We start from the raw sequence: 17,242 nt of genomic DNA, 5'->3' as shown, positions 1-17,242 counted from the left end.
CATCAACTGGTTCTCCCTTATCCACTCTACTGGAAACATACTCAAAAAATTCCAGAAGATTTGTCAAGCATGATTTCCCTTTCACAAATCCATGCTGACTTGGACCTATCATGTCACCTCTTTCCAAATGCACTGCTATGACATCCTTAATAATTGATTCCATCATTTTACCCACTACCGATGTCAGGCTGACCGGTCTATAATTCCCTGTTTTCTCTCTCCCTCCTTTTTTAAAAAGTGGGGTTACATTGGCTACCCTCCACTCCATAGGAACTGATCCAGAGTCAATGGAATGTTGGAAAATGACTGTCAACGCATCCACTATTTCCAAGGCCACTTCCTTAAGTACTCTGGGATGCAGTCCATCAGGCCCTGGGGATTTATCGGCCTTCAATCCCATCAATTTCCCCAACACAATTTCCCGGCTAATAAGGATTTCCCTCAGTTCCTCCTCCTTACTAGACCCTCTGACCCCTTTTATAACCGGAAGGTTGTTCGTGTCCTCCTTAGTGAATACCGAACCAAAGTACTTGTTCAATTGGTCCGCCATTTCTTTGTTCCCCGTTATGACTTCCCCTGATTCTGACTGCAGGGGACCTACGTTTGTCTTTACTAACCTTTTTCTCTTTACATATCTATAGAAACTTTTGCAATCCGTCTTAATGTTCCCTGCAAGCTTCTTCTCATACTCCATTTTCCCTGCCCTAATCAAACCCTTTGTCCTCCTCTGCTGAGTTCTAAATTTCTCCCAGTCCCCAGGTTCGCTGCTATTTCTGGCCAATTTGTATGCCACTTCCTTGGCTTTAATACTATCCCTGATTTCCCTTGATAGCCACGGTTGAGCCACCTTCCCTTTTTTATTTTTATGCCAGACAGGAATGTACAATTGTTGTAGTTCATCCATGCGGTCTCTAAATGTCTGCCATTGCCCATCCACAGTCAACCCCTTAAGTATCATTTGCCAATCCATCCCAGCCAATTCACGCCTCATACCTTCAAAGTTAGCCTTCTTTAAGTTCTGGACCATGGTCTCTGAATTAACTGTTTCATTCTCCATCCCAATGCAGAATTCCACCATATTATGGTCACTCTTCCCCAAGGGGCCTCGCACAACGAGATTGTTAATTAATCCTCTCTCATTACATAACACCCAGTCTAAGATGGCCTCCCCCCTAGTTGGTTCCTCGACATATTGGTCTAAAAAACCATCCCTTATGCACTCCAGGAAATCCTCCTCCACCGTATTGCTTCCAGTTTGGTTAGCCCAATCTATGTGCATATTAAAGTCACCCATTATAACTGCTGCACCTTTATTGCACGCACCCCTAATTTCGTGTTTGATGCCCTCCCCAACATCACTACTACTGTTTGGAGGTCTGTACACAACTCCCACTAACATTTTTTGCCCTTTGGTGTTCTGCAGCTCTACCCATATAGATTCCACATCATCCAAGCTAATGTCCTTCCTAACTATTGCCTTAATCTCCTCCTTAACCAGCAATGCTACCCCACCTCCTTTTCCTTTTATTCTATCCTTCCTGAATGTTGAATACCCCTGGATGTTGAGTTCCCAGCCCTGATCATCCTGGAGCCACATCTCCGTAATCCCAATCACATCATATTTGTTAACATCTATTTGCACAGTTAATTCATCCACCTTATTGCGGATACTCCTTGCATTAAGACACAAAGCCTTTAGGCTTGTTTTTTTAACACCCTCTGTCCTTTTAGAATTTTGCTGTACAATGGCCCTTTTTGTTCTTTGCCTTGGGTTTCTCTGCCCTCCACTTTTCCTCATCTCCTTTCTGTCTTTTGTTTTTGCCTCCTTTTTGTTTCCCTCTATCTCCCTGCATTGGTTCCCATCCCCCTGCCATATTAGTTTAACTCCTCCCCAACAGCACTAGCAAACACTCCCCCGAGGACATTGGTTCCGATTCTGCCCAGGTGCAGACCGTCCGGATTGTACTGGTCCCACCTCCCCCAGAACCGGTTCCAATGCCCCAGGAATTTGAATCCCTCCCTGCTGCACCATTGCTCAAGCCACGTATTCATCTGAGCTATCCTGCGATTCCTACTCTGACTAGCACGTGGCACTGGTAGCAATCCCGAGATTACTACTTTTGAGGTCCTACTTTTTAATTTAGCTCCTAGCTCCTTAAATTCATTTCATAGGAACTCATCCCTTTTTTTACCTATGTCATTGGTACCAACGTGCACCACGACAACTGGCTGTTCTCCCTCCCTTTTTAGAATGTCCTGCACCTGCTCCGAGACATCCTTGACCCTTGCACCAGGGAGGCAACATACCATCCTGGAGTCTCGGTTGCGGCCGCAGAAACGCCTATCTATTCCCCTTACAATTGAATCCCCTATCACTATCGCTCGCCCACTCTTTTTCCTGCCCTCCTGTGCAACAGAGCCAGCCACGGTGCCATGAACTTGGCTGCTGCTGCCCGCTCCTGATGAGTCATCTCCCTCAACAGCACTCAAAGCAGTGTATCTGTTTTGCAGTGGGATGACCACAGGGGACCCCTGCACTACCTTCCTTGCACTACTCTTCCTGCTGGTCTTCCATTCCCTCGCTGGCTGTGGACCCTTCTCCTGCGGTAAGACCAACTCGCTACACGTGATACTCACGTCATTCTCAGCATCGTGGATGCTCCAGAGTGAATCCACCTTCAGCTCCAACTCCGCAACGCGGACTGTCAGTAGCCGGAGGTGGACACACTTCCCGCACATGTAGTCGTCAGGGACACTGGTATTGTCCCCGTGTTCCCACATGGTACAGGAGGAGCATATCACATGACCGAGCTGTCCTGCCATGACTTAACCCTTAGATACACTTAAATTGCCGACAACAATGTTAAAAGTTACTGACTAATAAAGAAAAAGAAAAACTACTCACCAATCAGCAGCCAATCACTTACCACGTTGGCTGTGACGTCACCTTTTGATTTCTTTCTACTTCTTTTTTGACTTCTCTCAGCTGGAGCTGCACAAGTACGCCTCTCTCGACGCTCCCCGGACTGCTGAGCCTTTTATAGGCCGCTGCCTCTCTCGACTCTCGCCTCTCTCGACGCTCCCCGGACTGCTGAGCCTTTTATAGGCCGCTGCCTCTCTCGATTCCCGCCTCTCTCGACGCTCCCCGGACTGCTGAGCCTTTTATAGGCCGCTGCCTCTCTCGACTCCCGCCTCTCTCGACGCTCCCCGGACTGCTGAGCCTTTTATAGGCCGCTGCCTCTCTCGACTCCCGCCTCTCTCGACGCTCCCCGGACTGCTGAGCCTTTTATAGGCCGCTGCTTCTCTCGACTCCCGCCTCTCTCCTGCTACAACTGTACAGGGTATTGGTGAGGCCACACCTGGATTACTGCATCCAGTTTTGGTCTCCGTATTTAAGGAAGGATATACTTGCATTGGAGGCTGTTCAGAGAAGGTTCACTAGGTTGATTCCGGAGATGAGGGGGTTGACTTATGAGAATAGGTTGAGTAGGTTGGGCCTATACACATTGGAATTCAGAAGAATGAGTGGTGATCTTATTGAAACTTGTAAGATAATGAGGGGGTTCGACAAGGTGGATGCAGAGAGGATATTTCCACTCATAGGGGAAACTAAAACTAAGGGACATAGGGCTCAAGTTTCCACCCCCTGAAAAAACGGCGCAACTCATGGAGGGCCACCATCTTTCTGGAAGAAAAAGTGCGCCGAAAAGTTAACTTACAATTCTGGCCGATCCTCGGGTCTTCTTCAGCCGCAGCATGGTGCAGCAGAATGAGAGGAGGGCGGAGCCAGGTCCCCGCGCTGAAAACAGTGTCGGGACCTCTGCACGTGTGCGCTAGAGTGTACCCGCATGTGCAGTAGCTCCTTGCAGCCCGAATCTCTGCAGGCTGTGTGGGAGGGGCCCGAAGCACCCACCACCCCCAGCCCACCCGCCCCCCCCCCCCCGCAGCCTGCCGCGTTGAGCCTTCTCCCTCCCTCCATTCAGATGCCATCACCCTAGCCTCCCTCCCACACCTAGCACTGGCCGAAGGGCTTGCCCGTGCGTTGTCCCGCACTTAGCCCTGGCAGAAGGGACCCACGCACCGGCCAGAGCGAGCCCGCTGTGGGTCCCCCCCCCCGCCCCCCCCCCCCCCAATTAAGATGCCGCGTTCATCACCCACCACCCCCTGCCTGCCGCGTTGAGCCTTCTCCCTCCCTCCCTGCCTCCGTTCAGATGCCGCGTTCTCCTGCACCTATCTCAGGCCGAAGCGATGCCCGCACGGCCAGCCGCTGCCGAGTTTAGTTGAAGGTAGGATTTACTTCAGTTCTTTATTTTTTTATTGAATGCTTATTACTTTTTGTGCTTTGTTTGATGCTTGCTGGTGCTTTAAGTGTAGTTACTTGCGCCGATTCCTTAACTGTAGGTAAGGTTTTTCTGTGCAGACAGAAGTGGCAACTATTTGCTGGCCAAACTTACTTAAATAGCCAAAACAGGCATAAGTGGCTGGGAACGCCCCCTTTTGAAAAAAAAACGAAACTAAAAAAAAACCTAACTAACTCACTTACACAGGCACAAATTAAATGGCCAGAATTGCAACTAAAAGGAAACTCAAGAAAAATCAAGTTGCTCCAAAAAAAACGGAGCAACTCTGGGGAAATTTGGGCCCTTAAGTCTTAGAATAAGGGGCTGCCCATTTAAAACTGAGATGAGGAGAAACTTCTTCTCTCAGAGGGTTGTAAATGTATGGAATTCTCTGCCCGAGAGCTGTGGAGGCTGGGTCATTGAATAAATTTAAGATAGAGATAGACAGATTTTTGAGCGATAAGGGAGTAAAGGGTTATGGGGAGCGGGCAGGGAATTGGAGCAGAGTCCATGATCAGATCAGCCATGACCTTATTGAATGGCGGAGCAGGCTCGAGGGGCCAAATGACCTACTCCTGTTCCTATTTCTTATGTTCTTACGTAACTCACAACCTTCTGACTTAGAAGCAAGAATGCGACCCACTGAGCCATGGCTGATACTTGCAGCAAGTTGTGATCTGTTATGTGGCTGTAGAATCAGCTATAAGTTGGGCCAATTAATAATATATTTTAGGGGAAATACCTTGAACAATACCATTAACAACATGCTTTAATCCTTTAAATACTAGAAGCTTAGATATCACTGATATTAGCATATGAACAATTAACACATTTTAGTGATATTTTCCATCTGTCATTTCAATGAAGACATCAACTTGTTTAGACAAAGTGGGTTCACGTCCAGAAAAAGTAACAGACAGAGGAATGTCATGGGAACCCACTAGGCCGATTTTAACTTTCGATGGTAACGGAAAATGGGCAGTAGTGCATCGGCCTCCAGTTATACACCCTGCCCAATTGTTCTTTCTGATGAAGTCAACAGAACGGTAAATCGGGTGGCGTATCTAATTGGCAGCAGGTTTAGTTTTCTGCCAGCAATGAAAGTTAAAATCAGCCTTACGGTTTGTACGCTAAAATCAGCAGCAACAATTGCCAGCCTCCATTTATTAAATTAATAAAACTGACCATTTGTATCGTTGAGAAGAACACTGGTGAACAGCCGCAGTGGTGAAAATGCAGCATGTGCAAGAGTGAGAAATGACACTGCATTAGAGCAAAATGTCTCTGTACTACTGCAACCAAATATAAAAAAGCTCAATCGCAATGGGTAAAAATTCTCTTGAAACAAATTTTTTGGATTAAACTATATTTCACCGAAAATTACCATTTGTAATGTGGCTGTGTTCAAGTCCTTCTTTATAAACGCTTAGTTCTTGTAAATTGTATGGATGTGTCTCTAGAGTTTTAGTTTTTTTAATATGTGAATCTGCTCGCTTTATGCCCATCTGCTGTTGCAGCTGTTTTAATTTTTGGCATGATACAAATGGTTGGAATAAATTTGACTTGGCTGTGATGGGATTTTATAAATATGTAAAGCAAGAATTTAGTGGAGATAAAAACCTAATTGAAAAATAGCTGCCTGTCTGAGAGCAAAGCTTTAATATCCCTAAAGGCTGATCTGTACAGGTTCAATTTTTAAAAAAGGATAGGGTGTCAGCATGTGTGCAGTGCTGTGCTGTCACCTTAGGGACCTCAATTCAAATCCAGCCAAAATAGGATTAGATGAAATCTTCTCTTTTTTGATGGCTGTTTAAGGCCTTTAATGGAATCCATTTGATGCCTAATCCAGCTCTTACTTTACTAACAGCATCTTATTTATATTTTGTTATCTTATTTACAGTGAAACCCAAAACCATAATCCAGATCAGCATTTGAATCTGTGCAGGGAAAATGAATGGAATTGCTTTCCTTGTGCTGCGATCAGTACCAGAAGTGCATTTTTCTTTGAGAATACATACACACATAAGTTTTATTTACTTGGTAATGAAATGGTGAGCGGAATAGATCATAGTGTGATGATGGGGGCTGTAATACAAAGGCTAATATATGGAGATTCTTTCACGGGTCTAAGTCATTTTATATGTCCATACATCGGAATGGGCATTGGCATGAGCCCCATTCCTGAGGTAGGGTCCTCTTTGCACTGAGTGCCAATATGGAACACATATACTGTCCAATTTGCAACACTGAACAGAGTCTGCAGCTGCCTGATACGAGAATCAATGGCCCCAAGTTTCCACATGATTTGCTCCTGATTTTTAGGAGCAACTAGTGGAGAACGGAATATCTTAGAAATCGGAATTCTCCGCATTTAAGTTTTCTGCAGTTCTAGTCAGGTAGAACAGTTTCACTTTTGAACAGAATTTTTTTTTCAAAAGGGGGCGTGTCCGGCCACTGACGCCTGATTTGAAAGTTTCTACAGTGAAAACGTACTCCAAACTAACTTAGAATGGAGCAAGTGAAGATTTTTGTACCCTTGAAAAAACCTTGTCTACACATTAAAAAATCAGGCGCAGGTTACAAATTAGGCGTCGGGAGCGAGGTGGGGGGGGCGGGGGAAGTCATTAAATTCTACAATCAATCCTTAGTTATACTGATACAAATATTATACAAATAAATCCAACCTGAATAAAAATTTATAAGCAAAGAAAAGATTAAATAAACCATGTTCCTACCGGTGTGAAAGTGCTTCAGGCAGGCCTTTCAGGCAGCGGTGTGCCGTGGCGTTGGTCCCGACGGCAGGGGCAAGAAGCAGCAAGCAGCCTCAGTGCTTGAGGCAGCGGTGTGCCGTGGTGTCGGTCCCGACGGCAGGGGCAAGAAGCAGCAAGCAGCCTCATTGCTGATCATGGAAGGGCAATGTGGTTTTATTAAAAAATGTTAAAAATTGAACAGCTACAAAGAATTTGAATAGTCTCAAACAAGTGCATGTGTCCCATTTATCACAGTCTATCTTTAATTACAGAATGAGTGTTGGAGATTGAAACGGGAACGAGTTGTAAAGGCTGAATTAAAATGCAGTTGCTGCAGTAACACTGGTTAAAGAGCCAACATTAATTCAGCAGGTGATTTATTCAGCAGTGCTGCTAAAAGCACTCCCTCACACACAGAAATATCAAGAAAATTATAATGCAAGCCTTTGCAAGGGTTCAAGAAACAAATTTTCACTTTTTCTGCAGCACTTTTAAAAATGGCCGAGTGCCAATGTTTACTTCAGACTGCGCGTGCGCGAACACTCCAACGCGCACGCGCAGGGTTGCCGGCACCAAAAAAACTCATTTAAATTGTATCCGCCCCCTCCTACTTACAAAATTGGCGTGATTGGTAGGCTCCGCCCCCTGTGCGCCGCGCCAAGCAGACATCGAGCTGCAAGGAGCTCGAGAATACCGCGTTTTTTTTCAGGCGCCGTTTTCGGCGCGAAAAACTGGCGCCCAGCTCTGAGGGGCGCCTTTTACGCCGCGTGTGGAAACTTGGGGCCAATAAGTCACTAGCTTGCTGCAGAAAGCACATGGGAAATGAAAGTTCACACTAGGAACACTTTGATAATTAAGTATGGCGTTGCATTAACGTGCTTGAATGGGGTTTCCACCCAAGTTACAGGCACCGAGTGGGATGAGCCTCAAGGAAATTCAATCCCCTGGAAACTTCCGTGCAGCCTTTAAAAAGACAGTTCCGTCACAATCTTCGGCAGTAGACTGGGAACAGGCAAGAGAGCAACAATGTTAGACTCTTTCATTTCTTTCTCCAATACCTTTACTACATGTCTGCTCATGAACACTCAAGCACCATCTGTGTCTAGAGAGCAGCACGGCATGGCAAATTCTAGTAAAGAAGAGCAAATAGCTTCACATATTCAGAACTCCAAGCCCTTCTGGAGGGCATTGAAGGCCGAACGAACAGAATCCTAGGTGCCACCAAGTCATCCAGAATTACCACTCATGTTGCTTGGAGAGAGGTACCGGCACTGAGTGTCAACTCCCTCACCACTCCCCCCCCTCCCCCTCCCCCACCCACAAGACTTCAGAAAGTTCTACATCCTCAGCAGGGCAGGCAGTGTAACATATTGTACAACTTTTCCTTCTCTTTCTTGCCCCCTGCCCCCCTGGGATCCAGCATACTCTTCACCCTCTTAAAGCAACACTTGCTGAACCAAGCCTTCACTGAGATCTCCAGTTAAGGGAGACTGCAATTCAATATCTTGCACTTTTGCTACCCAGTTCCCCTCATACTAATTACTCACATGCACAACCCTAAAACCTGTTCCTCCACGAACGGGCTCATACTCCTACATTTCTTACTTCACCTCTCTCATACCACTTGGCACACACACCTCAACTACCAGCCTTGTCGTTATAGGACATTCACTCTTATCGGACAAATTGGCACACAGTGTCTACCAAAAGCAGGCCACTGGAGGGGCATCGCCACCTTTAATCTCCTTACCCCAGGCTACTGAATGAGCACCTACACCGTTGCCCTGGCATCCCTGTGAAACACCACATATACACAATCGTCCACCCACTTGGTAGGTTGCTCACTCATTCTTAACTTCTACTCTCCTTTCCTGCAGCAGGTGGCATGGAAGGAGAAAGATGGTGAAAAAGAGGATGGTGAGGAACAAGTCACACAGGAGTCCCAGCTGCATAATACTGCTCTCTTAGAGGGCATCAGCACAGTGTAGGTCTCTAGGAGGCCCCTCATAACACTACACCAGAGGAAGGCAGTAGGCAACACCAAGCTGCCAAGGAGAAAGCTGACATAAGATGAGGGCCAGCTCAGTCGCATGAACAGTCAATTGCCTCCTGCAATTCTGTCCCTCAGGTGCCATCTAGAAGGAGCACACAAATAGGTGCCCATGGGGAATGCCATACCTGCTCCTGAGCAGCCCTGACTATGGGTAGGGAGTGAGGGGTCCAAACAATTGTCAGTGAGAATCAAGTGCAGGCAGCATGGATATAAATTGCTTTAAAAACTCTTCCCAACTTGCAGAAAGCTGAATTAAAACATTTCCAACTTCTTTTTCAGGAACTCTTCACTTCCACCTTGAACAGCAGTTCACATACCCAGGTGCAGCAGTGCTCCAATTAGGGAAATGCAGTGCTCCTTCACCACTTTGACATATTCACCAAGCTTACAACAGGCGAGGCACCAGGAAACAAAGAGAGAAGCCCTTTAAGCACAAAGGTCATGGCTTCCACCCAATTTTCCTTGCACAAAATTTCCTATGCCGTTCCAGCATGGTAAACACTCCGGAAACGACAAGGACTATCACCGCCTCCCTCCACCCCACCCACCCCTGTGTGCCTTTGATTGTTCCCATTATATTAACATTTTTGTTGCTTCTTGTTGATGTGACTAATGTATTTGAAATTGAAACAGAAAATGCTGGACAACACTCAGAAGCTCAGGCAGCATCTGTGGAGCGAAAAACAGAGTTAAAGTTTCAGGTCAATGACCTTTCATCATTTCCAATTTCCAGCATTTTCTTTTATATTTCAAATTTCCAGCATCCATATTTCTACAAATCACTCTGACAGCAAGAACCTGATCGGACCACTTTCGAGACCCGGTAAGGTAAGTTTGAAAATTTCCTTCGTAGGGTCAGGAGATGCAGCAGTGTTCCTCCAAACCCCACAAGGGAAGTGTAGACCACCCCCTCTCCTGAACCCCAGACGACTCCTTACCTTGGGCCCATGGGTGGTCTCTGGGACGCCCAATTTTCCACTACTTCCCGCTAATTTCCCAGCTGTTTTGGTTGTGAAGTCGGCCAGTGACATTGTTAATGAGGCTCAGTTGTTAAAATCTGCTGCGCCTTCCACTGCCACTTCCGAGTGAGCAGGCCGCTTGCAAGACCATTTTTTCGCCCAGAAGTTGAAATTTCCACCTATCTCTATCTCCAACTATTTTAGATGTTGCTGGTTTTGTGAGACGCTTTTGAGACTTTACCCCGTTAGATACCCTGCCTGATTAACATTTCCATTGACAGCTAGCTCCGTTCATTATGGAATAACTGCTGCTTTTTCTGTGCTCATGACTCCGTGAAATGTCATGAGAGGTATACTATTTTACTCATCTTTGTGTGCCTCTCACTGCTTCTCATTACTCTTCTGCCATGAAACCCAAGCACTAATGGTCTAAGACTTTCCAACTACCCATAATCCTTTTGCAATTTTTGCCCTCTTCTCTGCTCAGTATTTATCATTCATAGATTAGAGAACAGCTTGGTGGTAAACTCAATCCCCCTGTACTCTGAGCTGCAGGCATACAGGTTTTAAGGGGAATGATTCGTGCATCTTCACCAGGGCTGATTTGCATCAGCACCTTATATTAACCACCACCCCACCCCACCTCACACCCCGAACTCTTGCTTCTCCTTCATGTGGCTTATCTTTGCTGATTCTGGCAAAGCAGTGCTCAATTTTCAAACAGCTGCTTGGGGCCAAAATTGTCCCCCTAATGAAAGGGGGCGCACCCACCGTTTTTAAAGATTTTTCTCCACCCCAATCCATGGGGCAGAGAGTGGAACGAAGTTGAGCTCTTTAACTTTTTTTCTCTTCCGGGCGGTGTTCAGGGTGGAAGTCGGCGTGGAGCAGGGCAAACGTCGGTCGGAGTCATTAGTGCCGCACGCCTCTGATGTCCCACGTCGCACTGACACGTAGCAATATCCCTCCCCTTCAGTTAAAGGGGAGGGCCGCTGCGGATTCTGCAGCCATGTTTGTGGCACCCACTGGACCACCAGGGAGGGTTTCGGCCGGGCCAGCGGTCCAGCACCCAAGAGAGGGTGGCGGGCTGCCTGTTATTGGCCCGGCCGAACCCGTGGCCGCCATTATCTGGCCGACCTCGGAGTCGGCTGACAATTAAAATAAAATGGCGGCCGCGGCAATGCGCCCTCCCCTTTAAGGGCGGACGCGCCGCCCAGCCAATTTCTCACAGGGCAATTTCCCGCGGGGGGGGCGGAAACGGGGTCGCTGCCAGTCGGTAAGGGGTCGACGGGGCAGGAACACTGACGGTTCGGGAACGTCCACTGCCCCAAACATAAATGAGGGCAATGGCATGATTGTTGGCGACTCCACGCCGACCAAGCGGTGAGTGCTTTCCGCACCTTTGGCTCTTAAAAAAAGGGGCAATTTTGGCAGTGTTTAGAATGTTAAGTGTACGACTGATAATTTAATGTTTCTTTGTGGAGTTATCAGATAATGACTTTTGAGTTAAGAGAAGAATGTATGTATAGTGCCCTCTATTATAAATGATGAACGCGCATATGGGGCGAGAGGGATTTTCCTTTTGCAATACATTTTGGTCGGAAGATTGAGAGACAAAACAAGCTAAATGGTACAATTATGAAAGGTGTGCAAGAACGAGAGACCTAGGGGTGTTTGTGCACAAATCTTGAAGGTGGCAGGACAGGTTAACAAAGCAATTAACAAAGCATATGGTATCCTGGGCTTTATAAATAGAGGCATAGAGTAGAAAAGCCAGGGGGGCTAAAATTTTCCCTCTCCTTGAGGCCTGTTACTACTGCAAATCGGTGGCCACGCTGCGGAGTGGAGTGGCCGCTGACTTTTCGTGGAATGGCTGCTGATAGCCCATTTGCCCTTCCAAGGTTTCCTGGCGGTGCCCTGATCCCCTCCCCCACCGCTCCGCTGCTGCCAATCCGTGTTAAGTTCGTCATCGCCGTGCACACTGCCGATCTCCCCTCCCGCCGCCGACAGAGACATTCCCCTCTGAAAATCTTCAGCCCGCCCGGTGATGCCAAAACCTGTTTTTTCTCGGAGGCCTTCTGCAACGGTGGTGCGGCTCCCCTTAAAGGGGAGGATGCACTGCTGCTGTCGCCATGTTTTTTTTTGTCAGCCGACAGCCGGGTCGGCCCGACAATTATGCCCCCGGGTTCGACCAGGCTGCCAACAGGCTGCCTCTTGGGTGCCAGGCCGCTGGCCCAGCCAAAACCCTCCCTGGTGGCCAAGTGAGCCAAAGTTTGAAAATCGCGAATGCTCTCACCTTTACCTGAAGGGAAGAGCCATGGTGACGAGGTGCCATGATGACATCAGCACGGTAGTCACTCTGCACTGCCCTCAACATCCGCCCCTCTCGTGCAGTCACTGCCCCCATTAAGAGTGACTTACGGTTTCGAATTGAAAAAAACAAAAAAGAGCGGAATTTCGCTCAAGAGTCGACCTCAATCACAGCTACAGTAAAAACCATTGAAATGGGGTTGTTTGCGCCCTGTTTCAGGCGGGGGCAATTTTGGCCCCAGGATGTTATGCTAACCCTGTATAAAACACTAGTTTGGCCGCGCTGGAGTATTGTGTCCAATTATGGGCACCACTTTTGAAGCTTTTGAAGAGATTTGATACAATGATTACTGGAGGGATTACACTTATGTGGATAGACTAGAGAAGCCAGCATTTATTGCCCATCCCTAATCGCCCTAGAGAAGGAGGTGGTGAGCCGCCATTTCAGAGGGCAGTTAAGAATCAGCCACATTGCTGTGTGTCTGGAGTCACATGTAGGCCAGACCAGGTATGGACGACAGATGTCCTTCCCTAAAGGAAGGGGGCATAAGCTTAAAATTAGAGTTAGGTCTTTCATGGGTGATGTCAAGAAGCACTTCTTCACACAAAGGGTAGTGGAAATCTGGAATGCTCTCCCCAAAACACTGTTGAGGCTAGGTCAATTGAAAATTTCAAAACTGAGATTGTAGGGAAAGGGTATTAAGGGTTATGGAACCAAGGCGAGTAGATGGAGTTAAGCTACATATTATCTATGATCTAACTGAATGGTGAAACAGGCTCAAGAGGCTGAATGTTCCTAGAAAGCTGCAGAAGTTTCTAAGGGGACAGTCACGTCTAAATTTAATTTAAGTTCGGCTTAAATCTGGACTGTTCCTACAGAATGTCTTTTTAATAAAAGCTCCAGCTGCTAATTACTATCATATTTCAAATATTTGAACACATTCACCAGAAGAAAGGAGACTTAATACAGCCTACTGGAGCACATTTATCAGTCAGCTGGTAAGCACGTTTCAAATGTAACAGGGTAGGTTTTCTATGACAGATGCACTGTTTGAGTGAGAGTATTTGGCTAAATTATCTAGAAATTCACCTCCTGTGCGCCTCCCATTCATGCTTCTGTGGAGGAGGGGGGGTGCGTGGCGGGCAATAATGGGGCATGATCGGTTTTGCGAGAGTACCGACTCCCGCAAAATTCCTGTCGAGGTTTACGGCGGCGGTAACCCTTAGCGCCACGACCTCCTGTGCTTGGAGATTGTGACATCACCGTGCTGCGCATCGCCCCAGACCTGAACTTTGGTTCCGTCCCTTGCAGATAAATGGACGACAAAACAGTGGCAGATGCTCCCCTTATAGGGGGAAGGGTAGTGGAAAAGTTTGCAGGCCCACCATCAAGGAGCTCCTTTAGTACAGCGGGACAGTTTTCCTTCTCTTCTAATTTATTTGTCAGAATATTGTCTTATTTTCTAATTCCCCTAGTCAAACAGCAGATGCGGCTGAAACAGCAGCTGTCCCATTCCCAAATCTTTTGTCAAAGCTGCTCTGAACTGCCAGGAGTTGCATTAGTGTGGTTTGGGAAGACTATCTGATCTCTTTCCATTTCATTGAGAGATGCCTAGCCTTCTGTTAGCACCTCCCATTAAGGAAGCATGGCCAATATCTGGAATCTTCTGGATGTGAAACTGACCTGCATCCCCTCATGCTGTGGCACTGCAGGATAGTGTCCCAGTAGGCTGTGAAAACTGCACTAAGCAATGAGGAAGCAGTACTGATGGAGATAGAACCATGGTCTCAACTGTCTTAACAACTTGGTTGGAGAAGTGACATAAGATCGTTAATTGTACTGGCTACATTAATCATATCGCAAGTGTTAAGTAAATATGTAGTATACAGCTGAAACAATGTCCATTCAGTGGAAAGCAAAACACAGACCTAGTAACTGGATCGCACAACGCCTGTTTTTCGTACGAGAACAGACACTGATGGGTCCAAAATAACATGTGGCGTACGTAAACTGCATGCCATATTTGATAGGGCATTCTGTATTCGTTCAGGGCACTTGCCTGAAAACAGGTGATAGGCCTATTGTCGATGCAAATCGGGGACCTGTTTCAGGTCCCTTTGCCAAATTAGTTTGAAACCGAGCACAACATGAGGCATGCAGCTGCGGCCAGTTTTCTCGGACACACAGCAATCAAACCAGAGATCGCTGAGGGCTGCCACCAAAAAGGTAAGTAAAATATTTATACTTGCCTATATGTGGAGCCAGGAGCAGTAGGATTTCCCCCCTGGTCCATATTTAAACTGCGGGCTGCCGCTTGCCCCACTTACGTTTACCTTCCCTGCCCGCATTCACCGGACTTGCATGCTTCCCTTGGCCAGTGTCCCAGCCAACCAATTTTACTTGGGAATCCAAGGGAAACATCCTCTCTGCATCCACCTTGTCAAGCCCCATCATAATCTTATACGTTTCGATAAGATCACCTCTCATTCTTCTGAATTCCAATGAGTAGAGGCCCAACATACTTAACCTTTCTTCATAAGTCAACCCCTTCATAGAAACATAGACATTTACAGCACAGAAGGAGGCCATTTCGACCCATCGTGTCTGTGCCAGCCGACAAAGAGCCGCACGGCCCTTCGTCAGCAGCCCTAAAGGTTACATACAAACCCACGAACAATGACAGAAAGGCAAAGAGCACCCAGCCCAACCAGTTCGCCCCACACCACAGCAACACCCCTTATACTAAAAACATCTACACTCCACCCTAACCAGAGCCATGTGATCTCCTGGGAGAGGCAAAAGCCAGATTAAAAACCCAGGACAACTTAGGGAGAAAAAATCTGGGAAAATTCCTCTCCGACCCATCCAGGCGATCGAAACTAGTCCAGGAGATCACCCTGGCCATATTCTATTCCCTGTAGTAGTTACCATTATTTCTGCGCCGACCAAAAAAAGGTCATCTAGTCTGATCCCAATTACAAGCTCTAGGTCCGTAACCCTGCAGGCTACTACACTTTAAGTGTCCATTCAACCATCCCTTAAAAGTGGTGAGAGTTTCTGCATCCACCACTCTTCTAGGCAACGGGTTCCAGATCCCCACAACCCTCTGTGTAAAGAAGCCACCCCCTCAAATCCCCTCTAAACCCTCCACCAACCACCTTAAAACTATGCCCCCTCGTAATAGCCCCCTCCACCAAAAGAAATAGACCCTTACTATCCACTATGTCCAGGCCCCTCAATATTTTGTACACCTCGATGAGGTCTCCTCTCAACCTCCTCTGTTCCAATGAGAACAAAGCCAGCCTATCCAATCTGTCCTCATAACTAAGATTCTCCATTCCAGGCAGCATCCTAGTAAGCTCCTCTGCATCCTTTCTAGTGCAATCACGTCCTTCCTATAATACAGCGACCAGAACTGCACGTGGTACTCCAGCTGTGGCCTAACCAAAGTATTATACAATTTAAGCATAACCTCCCTGCTCTTATATTCTATGCCTTGGCCAATAAAGGCAAGCATTCCGTATGCCTTCTTAACCACCTTATCCACCTGGCCTGTTACTTTCAGGGATCTGTGGACAAGCACTCCAAAGTCCCTTTGTTCATCTACACTATTAAGTGGCCGACCGCTTAATATGTATACCCTTTCCTTATTCGCCCTCCCAAAGTGCATCACTTCACACTTCTCTGAATTAAATTCCATTTGCCATCTCCGGAATCAACCGAGTGAACCTTCTCTGAACTGCCTCCAAAGCAAGTATATCCTTTCTTAAATATGGAAACCAAAACTCTCCACAGTATTCCAGGTGTGGCCTCACCAATACCCTGTATAACTGCAGCAAGACTTCCCTGTTTTTATACTGGCACCCACAATTCACTGGCATTAAGGCCATGGTGCTGCTGCTGGCCTCTTTAGTGGTGCCAGCGTCAAGAATGTCATCAAGCAGCTGCAGGGCATTCTGGGGGGAGAGGGTGAACAGCCAGAGGTCGTGGTCCATATCGGTACTAATGACATTGGTAGAAAGAGGGATGAAGTCCTGCAGGCAGATTTTAGGGAGCTAGAAGAGAGATTAATAAAGTGGACTTCAAAGGTTGTCAACTACCCTACGCTGAAAGTGCGTCACTCATGAAATCTTGTCATTCCTTCATTTTTCCACTGCATTAAAGGTACATTGCAGACACCATTGCACACCCAATTACATCGACAAAGAGTATATTATTGTTGCCATATTGCAATGTCTCTTATCACTAGGCAACTCATTGGTGTCTGTGATGGTGGTGGGAACAAAAAAATACTTTTCCAACAATTCATACAAAGGCCGATGAGAACCTAATTGCCAGCAGTGAGGAAAAAAATAACCAGAAATGCATCCATATCTCAGTCAGATACTTCTTCTGGGTTGCCACAATGAATCTCGTAATGCTGTGTACTGTATATTGTGAAGTAAAACAAAATGTAGCTGCTTTGAATGGCTGTACCTAGCATGTCAAAGCAGTAGCAGCTTTCTTAGAAACATAGAAAATAGGTGCAGGAGTAGGCCATTCGGCCCTTCGAGCCTGCACCACCATTCAATAAGATCATGACTGATCATTCACCTCAGTACCCCTTTCCTGCTTTCTCTCCATACCCCTTGATCCCTTTAGCCGTAAGGGCCATATCTAACCCCCTCTTGAATATATCTAACGAACTGGCATCAACAACTCTCTGCAGTAGGGAATTCCACAGGTTAACAACTCTCTGAGTGAAGAAGTTTCTCCTCATCTCAGTCCTAAATGGCTGACCCCTTATCCTTAGACTGTGTCCCCTGGTTCTGGACTTCCCCAACATCGGGAAC

The sequence above is a fragment of the Pristiophorus japonicus genome, chromosome 1 (assembly GCF_044704955.1).
Source record: "Pristiophorus japonicus isolate sPriJap1 chromosome 1, sPriJap1.hap1, whole genome shotgun sequence".
Classification (NCBI taxonomy): Eukaryota; Metazoa; Chordata; class Chondrichthyes; family Pristiophoridae; genus Pristiophorus; species Pristiophorus japonicus.
This window is presented reverse-complemented; position numbering follows the sequence as displayed.